The sequence below is a fragment of the Peromyscus eremicus genome, chromosome X (genome assembly GCF_949786415.1).
Source record: "Peromyscus eremicus chromosome X, PerEre_H2_v1, whole genome shotgun sequence".
In the NCBI taxonomy this organism is placed as follows: domain Eukaryota; kingdom Metazoa; phylum Chordata; class Mammalia; order Rodentia; family Cricetidae; genus Peromyscus; species Peromyscus eremicus.
In genome coordinates, this window is record NC_081439.1 from 60,025,970 (window position 1) to 60,034,977 (window position 9,008).

The window sequence follows — 9,008 nt, forward strand, 5'->3', positions numbered from 1 at the left end:
CGGTGCTTCTCATCATTCTTATAGTGATACTAATTAGGTGTGAACTGGCATCTCATGATGTTTTGAATTAGTACTAGTTTTAACTGACAAATTGTAATTGCATATATTTATAGGATATAATCTAATAATTTGATATATATGTACCATGCTGAATGATTGACTAAGGCTAATCAACATATTACCACACTTACTTTGTAGTGAGACTTGAACATATAATGTTGTTTTGATTGTTTCTAGATATATTAGTTTATTTTATGTGTATGAGTGTTTTGTCTGCATACATGTATGTGCATCACATGTGTGCTTGGTGCCTAAGGAGATCAAAGGGGGCATATGGTCCCCTGGAACTGGAGTCGTGGAGGGTTGTGAGCCACCCTGTGGGTGCTGGGAAGCACACTCAGGTTCTCAGCTAGCACAGTGAGCGCTCTTATTGCTGTGCCATCTCTCCAGCCCCGAGCGTTGTTTTGAAATATACATTATTGTTCATTATTATCACCGTACTGCACAACGAATTTCAAAAAGTCTACTTGAATGTTTGCATCCTTACATCAATTCCCCATCCCCCACCACCCCTCCAATGACCATCATCCTAACTCTGCACCTTGAAGCTTGATTTTTTTTTCCTGAGATGCAAAACCAGGTGGTATTTGTCTCTGTGTCTGCCTTATTGCACTTAGCATAAAGACTTACAAGTTCATCATGTTGTCACAAACATCAAGATTTCTTTTTAAAGCCAGCTGTAGGGGCACACACCTTTAATCCCAACATTTGGGAGGCAGAGGCAGGCAGATATCTGTAAGAGTTTGAGACCAGCTTGATGAACATAGCTAGTTCTAGGCCAGTCAGGCTACACAGTGAGACCCTGTCTCAAAAACAACCAAATACCCCTACCAAAAGAGAGAGAGAGAGAGAGAGAGAGAGAGAGAGAGAGAGAGAGAGAGAGAGAGAGAATTTCTTTTTACAAACTAATATTCTTGGGGCTGGGAATGTGGGTCAAGAAGTAAAACGTTTGCCTTCACATAAAAGCAGGCAAGGTGGTATAAGCGTGGAATCACAGCACTTGGGAGATGGAGGCACGAAAAGCACACTTTCAAGGGGATGCTTAGTGAGTAGACACAGTGTCTCAACAAACAAACAAACAAACACTAGTGTTCCAATGTGTTTCTACCATGCTGTCTTTATCGTTCAGCCTTTGCAGTGTTTGGAGGGTAAATCTGGGTCTTGGCTACTGTGACTAATGTTACAGTGTACTCAGGGGTACGAGTCTGAACTTCACTTCCTTTGGTTTCTTGATAGTAAGACTGCTGGCTCATAGGACAGGGTTTTTGTCTGTCTGTTTGTGAAAGGACCTTGACAGATAGCCTAGGCTGGTCTCAAACTCACATTCTTCCTGCCTCTACTTCCTATATGCTGGGATTACAGATGTGCTACGCACAGCCAGTAATTCTATTTTAACTGCTGCTGTTGTTTTGAGACAGGGTCTTACTGTGTAGTCCTGGCTGGCCTGGCACTCAATGTGTAGACCAAGCTGGCCTCACCTCACAGAGATCTATGCCTGCCTCTGCTTCCCAAGTGCTGGGGTTAAAGGCTCTGTGTGGTGATATATTGTGTACCCTAATAAAATTTGCTTGAAGATCAGAGGACAGAACAAGCCACTAGATTAAACATAGATGCCAGGCAGTGGTGGCACACACCTTTAATCCTAGCACTCGGGAGGCAGAGATCCATCTGGATCTCTATGAGTTCAAAGCCACCCTGAAATAAATGAGACTGGCTCAGCCTGGGAGAGAAACAGAGGCAGGCAGTGGTGACACACACCTTTAATCCTAGTACTTGGGAGTCACACGCCTTTAATCTGAGCACTTGAGATCTTCAAGTGAATTTTATTAGGGCACACAGCTCTGTTTTGAGGGTTCACCATACTGCTTTCTGTAGTGGCTATACTAATGTCCATTCCCACCACTAGTGTACCATGTGCAGTGATTCCCTTTCCTTTGGATCCTCACCAGCACTTAGTCTGGTTTATGTACGTTTGTATGGGTGTGTGCCCGTGTATACACATACATCAGGAGGTCAGGGACTGACTTTTGATGTCTTCCTCAGACATTCTCCATTTTATGTCCACCGTGTGTCTCACCAAACCTCTATTCACCAATTAGGCTAGGCTGACTGGCCAATGAGTCCCTGGGAATCCTCCTGTCTCTGTCTCCCCAGTGTTGAGATTACTGGATGTGCTTACCCAATTTTTTATGTGGGTGCTAGAAAGCCATACTCAGTTTTCATGCTTGCACAGATAGCTAAGTCATCCCAGCCAACCTCACTTGTGTTGGTATAGTTGCCTGGAAACATCGAGTCCAGGGGCCTAAGGGAGACTTATTCTTTTCAGAGCCATTGTACTGTGGCCAGGTACATTGTGGTTTTCAGGTTTGGGTTTGCATTCCCTGACAATTAGTGATGCTTAGCTCAGCGTTTTCCTATACCTTCTGGCCATTGGCATGTGGTCTTCTGAGAAGCACCTGTCCATCTGCTCAACTCCGTTCCCCTTTGTTTTGCTTCATTTTGTTTGGAAATGCCAGAAATGGACCCCAAAGTGCTGTAATAGCCAAGCATTCTGTCCCTGGGCTACTCCCCAGCTCCCTTCGCTCGTTTTTTAATTGAATTGTTTATTTTATTCCTATTGAGTTGTTTGAGTTCCTTACATGTTTTGGATATTAACCTTTTAGCAGAAAAATTGTTTGCAAATGTTTTCTCTTACTCCATATGGTTGTATTCGTTCTTTCTTCCTTTCTCCTGACCTTCCTTCCTTCCTTCCTTTACCTCTCCCCTTCCTTCACTACTCCGCACTTTCTTCTCTTCTCTTCTTCGATTTTTTTAAAGACAGAGTCTCAAGCAGCCCAAGCTGGCCTTGAACTAGCTTTGTAGTTGAGGATGATCTTAAACTCCAACTGAATTTTAGTTTTGGAGGGAACAAACCTTTTCACCATGACATACCTGATCCAAATACTGGGATTACAGTTCTCTCTCTGTCTCTCTCTGTCTCTCTCTGTCTATGTCTCTGTCTCTGTCTCTGTCTCTCTCTCTCTCTTTCTCTCTCCTTTTTCTCTCATTTTTTTAATCTTGTGCTTTGTGGATCATGTCCAAAGAATCCTTGCCCAGTTCAATGTGGAACATTTCTCGTATGTTTTCTTCTAGTAATTTTACAGTTTCAAGTCATACATTTAATTTCTTAATCCATTTTGAGTTGATTTTTGCAGATGGTGTGAAATAAAGATCAAATTTCATTCTTTTGTATGTGGCTATCCAGTTTCCCCAACACCATTTATTGAAGAGATTATCCTTTCTACAATATGTATTCTTGGCAACTTTTTTGAAAACAAATTGACCATCAATCCATGAATTTATTCCTGGCCTTTCAAATCCTGTTCCAGTGGTCGAAATGTCTGTTTTTATGCCAGTACAATACTGTTTCAATTACAATTTCCTTATAATATATTGAAATCATGGAGTATGATATCTCCAACTTTGTTCTTTTTGTCAAAATTACTTTGGTTCAGGATCTGGAGAGGTAGTTCAGTGGTGGAGCACTTGCCTAAGACAAGCAAGGCACTGAGTTCTATCCCTAATACATCTATCTGTCTATCTATCTATCTATCTATCTATCTATCTATCTATCTATCTGTCTGTCTGTCTCTATCTCACATCTATCTCTTCCTATCTCTATCTAGCATCTATCTACCTATCTATCTACCTACCTACCTACCTACCACCAACCTATCTCTGTCTGGTATGTGAATTCTTTTGTGGTTCTGTGCACATTTAAGGATTGCTTTTATTCTTTCTGTAAAAAAAAAAACTGGAATTGGGGGCCTAGTATGGCACCTCATACTTTTATCCTAACACTTGGGAGGTTAGGATAAAAGAAGCAGATAGATCTCTGTGAGTTTGAGGCCAGCCTGGTAAACATAGTGATTTTCAGGACAGCCAGAACTACACAGTGAGACCTTTCTAAAAACCAAAAAAAGTAGAATTGGAATTTTGGTAGGGGTTGTGTTGCATATGTAGATCACTTTGAGTAATACAGACAGCTTAGCAGTATTAATTCTTCCAATATATATGGGCATAATCCATATATATACACACTTTTTTGTATTTTCCTCATTTTTCATCAATGATTTAAATATGATCACACTCAACTACATTTCATTACTGTTATATGTTGAATTGTCTTCTGAAGTCTTTTTCTACGTTGCTATTAGGAAATGTTACTGATTTTTGTATGGTTTTCAAAAACAAGTTTTCACTATGTAGGCCATGCTGGCCTCAAATTTGTGACCTACCTACCTATGGCTCTGAAGTGCTTTGATTGCAGGTGTGTGCCATCCCCACTCAGCTCCTGGTGCATTTTAAGTGGTTTTGTCTTATGTTATTGAGTTTATTTATATAGTCTTGATTTTTGAGACAAGGCCTCATTATGTAGGCTAGACTGGCCTTGAGCTCACAATCCTCAGCATCTGGAGTACTAGGTGTAAACCTGTCTCCTATTCATGTAAGTCCAGTATTAGCTATATGATTTGTTAATATTTCTCCCACTCTTCAGTCTCTCTTCTTCCTTCCTTCCTCCCTTCCTTCCTTCCTTTCCCTTCCTCCCTTTCCTTCTCTACCCACCCCATATCAAATTTGCACTGGCCAGCAAGCACCCTGCCACTGAGCTAAATCCTCAACCCCATCACTTTCTCAGTAATGTCAGTTTGGGAGGTGAGGGTTGAAACAGGACCTCACATTGCAGCACAGCCTTTCCTGGAACTTCCAAGCTAGACCAGGATAACCTCAGATTTGTGGTAATCTTCATGTCTCATCCACTCAAGTGTTAGGTTTACAGGTATGAGCCATAATAGCTGGCCTTAACAATGTCATGTAGTGCACAAAAGTTTTAATTTTAATGAAGTCCAGTTTATTTTTCTTCTCTAGTGGCTCATATTTGGTGTCATATATAAGAAACTGTGACTTAACGCAAAGTCTTCTAGCTTTTTGGTTTTATATCTTACATTTAGGTCATTGATCATTTTGGGTAGATGTTTGAATATAGTGTGAGGTGGCGCTCCAACTTCATTCTTCTGTATGTGTATATCCACACACCCCTGCAGCAAGTGTTGAAAAACTTCTCCCATTCATTAGTAGTGGCATCCTTATAGACAAGATGATGAGTGCTCAGTTGTAGAGTATTTGCCTAGCATGCCCAAGACTGGTCATGTGATCCCTAACTACACACACAAAAGGCAATAGGACAAGGACTGGATTTAACTTGCTGCTCTTGCGTGTATGCACGTAAAACACCCATATCCAAATAAATAAATATTTTAAAACTTCAATGGACCAAAGATATACACACTTGAGAGTGTGAAAATAAGTGTGTGTTATCTTTGCCCCCCCCACAGTTGCTATAGATGCCCTCCCTCTTAACAGCAATGTCCCTTCCCTGTGCTTCTCCACGAAAGTGCTTCTTGCACTTTCTGCATATCCATGTTTCTCTCTAGTTATAGTAGTGTGAATGAGAATGGCCCCCATAGACTCATATATTTGAATGTTTAGTCACCAGAGAGTGGAACTAATGAAAAGGATTAGGAGGTGTGGTCCTGTTGGAAGTGCATCACTGGGGGTGGGCTTTGGGGTTTCCTTTTTTTGTTTGTTTTTTGGTTTTTGGTTTTGTTTGTTTGTTTTTTGAGACAGGGTTTCTCTGTGTAGTTTTGTGCCTTTCCTGGATCTCGCTCTGTAGACCAGGCCTGCCTCTGCCTCCCGAGTGCTGGGATTAAAGGTGTGCGCCACCACCGCCCGGCCTGCGCCACCACCGCCCGGCCTGGGCTTTGGGGTTTCTAAAGCCTCTGCCAGGCCCAGTGGCTCTCTCTGCTACAGATTAGGATGTAGCTCTCAGCTCCTGCTCCAGTGTCTGCCTGCATGCTGCCAGGCTCCCCACTATGATGATAATGGACTAATTTAGCCTCTGAAACTGAAAGCAAGCCCCCAGTTAAATGTTTTCTTATAAGAGTTACCTTGATTATGGTGTCTCTTCACAGCAATAGACCAGTGACTAGGACACTGGTTATTACAGACCATGCTCAATATGCTATCAAAGGATGAAACCACCAAGAAAATGTTAAGAAGTTTGACACTTCTAAATATAAAAAGTAATAAAACAAAAGGTAAAAGAGATGTGGTGAGACATTTACCACAAAAAAAATTATTTTTAACATCCAGAATATAGGACTCATACACATCTATAATAAAAAACATTGTGTTTCCAATATAATATAAACAAGGCACATAAACAATTGACCAAATGAGACAGGTCATTTATTTTAAAAATATGCTTCAACCCCAAAGGCAATTAATAAAATGCAAAAAAATGAAGCAAAGCTTGCCCATAAAATTAAAAAAGTTTTAGTGTTCTCTTTTGGGATTTTTTCTTTCAAGACAGTTTGATTGTATAGGTCTGGCTGGCCTTGAACACCTGATCCTCCTGTCTCACCTCCCAAGTATTGGAATGGCAGGTATGTGGTGCCATGTTCAGCTCAAACTTCATTCCTACAAGTCGTTTATCTCAGGTATTTTGCCACAATGATAGAGGGTGGACTAATACAATGCTTGAAGCAATGAGGATATGAAGAACTAAGTAAGCATAATCATATCTGGAATGAATACATATATTCATATGTATATATGGAATCTTGGAACTGCAGATATAACCTAGTGATAGAACATCTGCTTAGCATGCAAGAGACCCTGGGTTCCATCTCCAGTACTACAAGAGAAAAAGAGTTTAAAAATGATCAATCATGTCTTTAAACCGGTGAATCTACATCTAAGAATGCAGAGATTCATAAAGAATCTCATTGAAGCATTGTGCATAAAAACCCACACTAACTTTAAGTAACAGAAAAATAGCTCTAAGTCATGGTACATCATTATGACTAGTTATCATGCTGTTTCCTTAGTTATTTAGTTTTAGAGTTAAGTATCACCTATTTATTGGGGGTTGTACTCATATGTATGCAAGGACGTGCTTGTGTGTGGGCATGTGGAGGTCAGAGGCTAACCCTGAGTGTCATTCCCTGTTTTTTACTTGGCAAAACAGAAGTAAGGCAGATGGAAATTAGGTTGCTAATCAACTGACTTTGAGATGGCCCAGGATGGTCTAGCTTGTCTGGGTGGGTCTGTCTACCTTTCACTTGTTTGTTTTAATTGTAACAAAAATCTAATAGCATTTTTGTCACATGATAATAAAAATAATAAGGGCCACCAAAATCATATGAATAAATGTTTTAGACTGTGCTATCGGCAGAAGAAACCTTAAAGAAAAAAAAAAAAAAGAACACTGTATTACCTTTCAACCTTTGGCATTCTTGATCATTTCTAGTTGGAAATTCTTTGTAGCAGAGTAGATCTCCTTTTAGCACTATTTGACCCAGTTGTTTTCTTGACTTCGTTTTAGAGTGACCCTCTTCTGTACCATCTAGTACAAGGCTCGTGGACCCATCCAAACCAATAATCTACCCCTCTATCCACATATCCACTTGCTCATAGAGCCACAGCTGAATGTCAGATCTACTTTGCAAGTGTCTGAAGATGAGGTTGATGTTGTTCCATCACCTTCTGCATCTTCTGATCCTTCCAAGGTGGAAGTCACAAAGATCATACCAAGGAGAAGCTACCTTGTTTTTTTTGTTGTTGTCGTTGTTGTTTTTTGTGTTTTTTTTTTAACCTTGTTTTTTGAAACAAGGATCTGAGACTTGCCAATTAGGCTAGGCTGACAGGCCATCAGGCTCCAGGGATCCACCTGCATCCACCTCTCCAGTACTGGGATTACAAGTGTGTACCACTGTGCCTGGTTTGTTATGTGGGTGCTACATATTGATAGCAATAAAGAAAAGGAAGATGAGACTGAGTAGATAGCTCAGCCAGTAAAATACTTGCCTTGCAAGAATCCACATAAAACAGCCAGGTGTATTGGCACAGGCCTTTAATCATGGCACTCAGGAAGCAGAGGCAGGAGGATCATGGCAAGCTCCTGGTCAGCTATCGCTACATTGTGAGACCTTGTCTTAAAAGAAAAAAAAAATGTTACTACAAAGCCATGTGTGATGGCCCGTGCCTATAACCCTGCACCAAAGAGGCTAATCAGGATTGCCATGTTTGAGGCTAGCTTGAGCTACATAGGGAGCTCCAGGAAGACCTGACCAACATTGTAAGACCTTGTCTAAAACATGACAAAACAAAATGAGATTTACAAATATCTTAAACAACACTGGAATTAAATTATCCCAGGATAATTTAAAGGGGAAAGCAGGATGGAAATTGTATTGCACTGTAATTTTAATCATGTCCATATATCATACATGCAAACATATGAACAGGAAAAAGGAATAGTGGTAAATAGGACAAAGGTTGCTGGTTGGCTTCAATAAATCCTTATATTCTTTTCCGCCTCCATTTTCAAGGGCTTTGTGATTATTTGGACCCATGAAAACAAGCTAGGCTACACACCTCCATCTCAGAGTCAATTGATTAGCAACCCAAGTCCCACCCACAACCTGAATTTTCCATTGCCTTACATTGTAGTAGTAGGACAGTAGGCTTACATTGTAGATCCCATTCTGCCCGTACCACCATTTAATTACACGTGCTGCACTGTGGCAGCTATTGTCATAAGTAAGGCTATGATCTTTTGTGCAAAAGTACAGCATACCATTTCTTGGAAGAAGCCGATTCTGAGTTCTGTTCTTTGCTACCTGCATTTGTTTTACTGACTCCCTTACTTCCTTTTTCTTTTTCTTTTTGAGACAAGGTTTCTCTGTGTAGCTTTGGAGCCTTTCCTGGAACTCACTCCGTAGCCCAGGCTGGCCTCGAACTCACAGAGATTTGCTTGCCTCTGCCTCCTGAGTGCCGGGATTAAAGGTGCGTGCCACCACTGCCCAGCGACTCCCTTGTTCTTTTTTTTTTTTTTCAAATGAGAC

General features: G+C 40.8%; 1 pseudogene; it reads right to left on the reverse strand.

Moving 5' to 3' along the window:
* Nucleotides 1-7,407: 7,407 nt before the first annotated feature.
* On the reverse strand, nucleotides 7,408-8,789 carry LOC131900058 (small nuclear ribonucleoprotein E-like; annotated as a pseudogene).
* Between the last annotated feature and the right edge of the window lie 219 nt (nucleotides 8,790-9,008).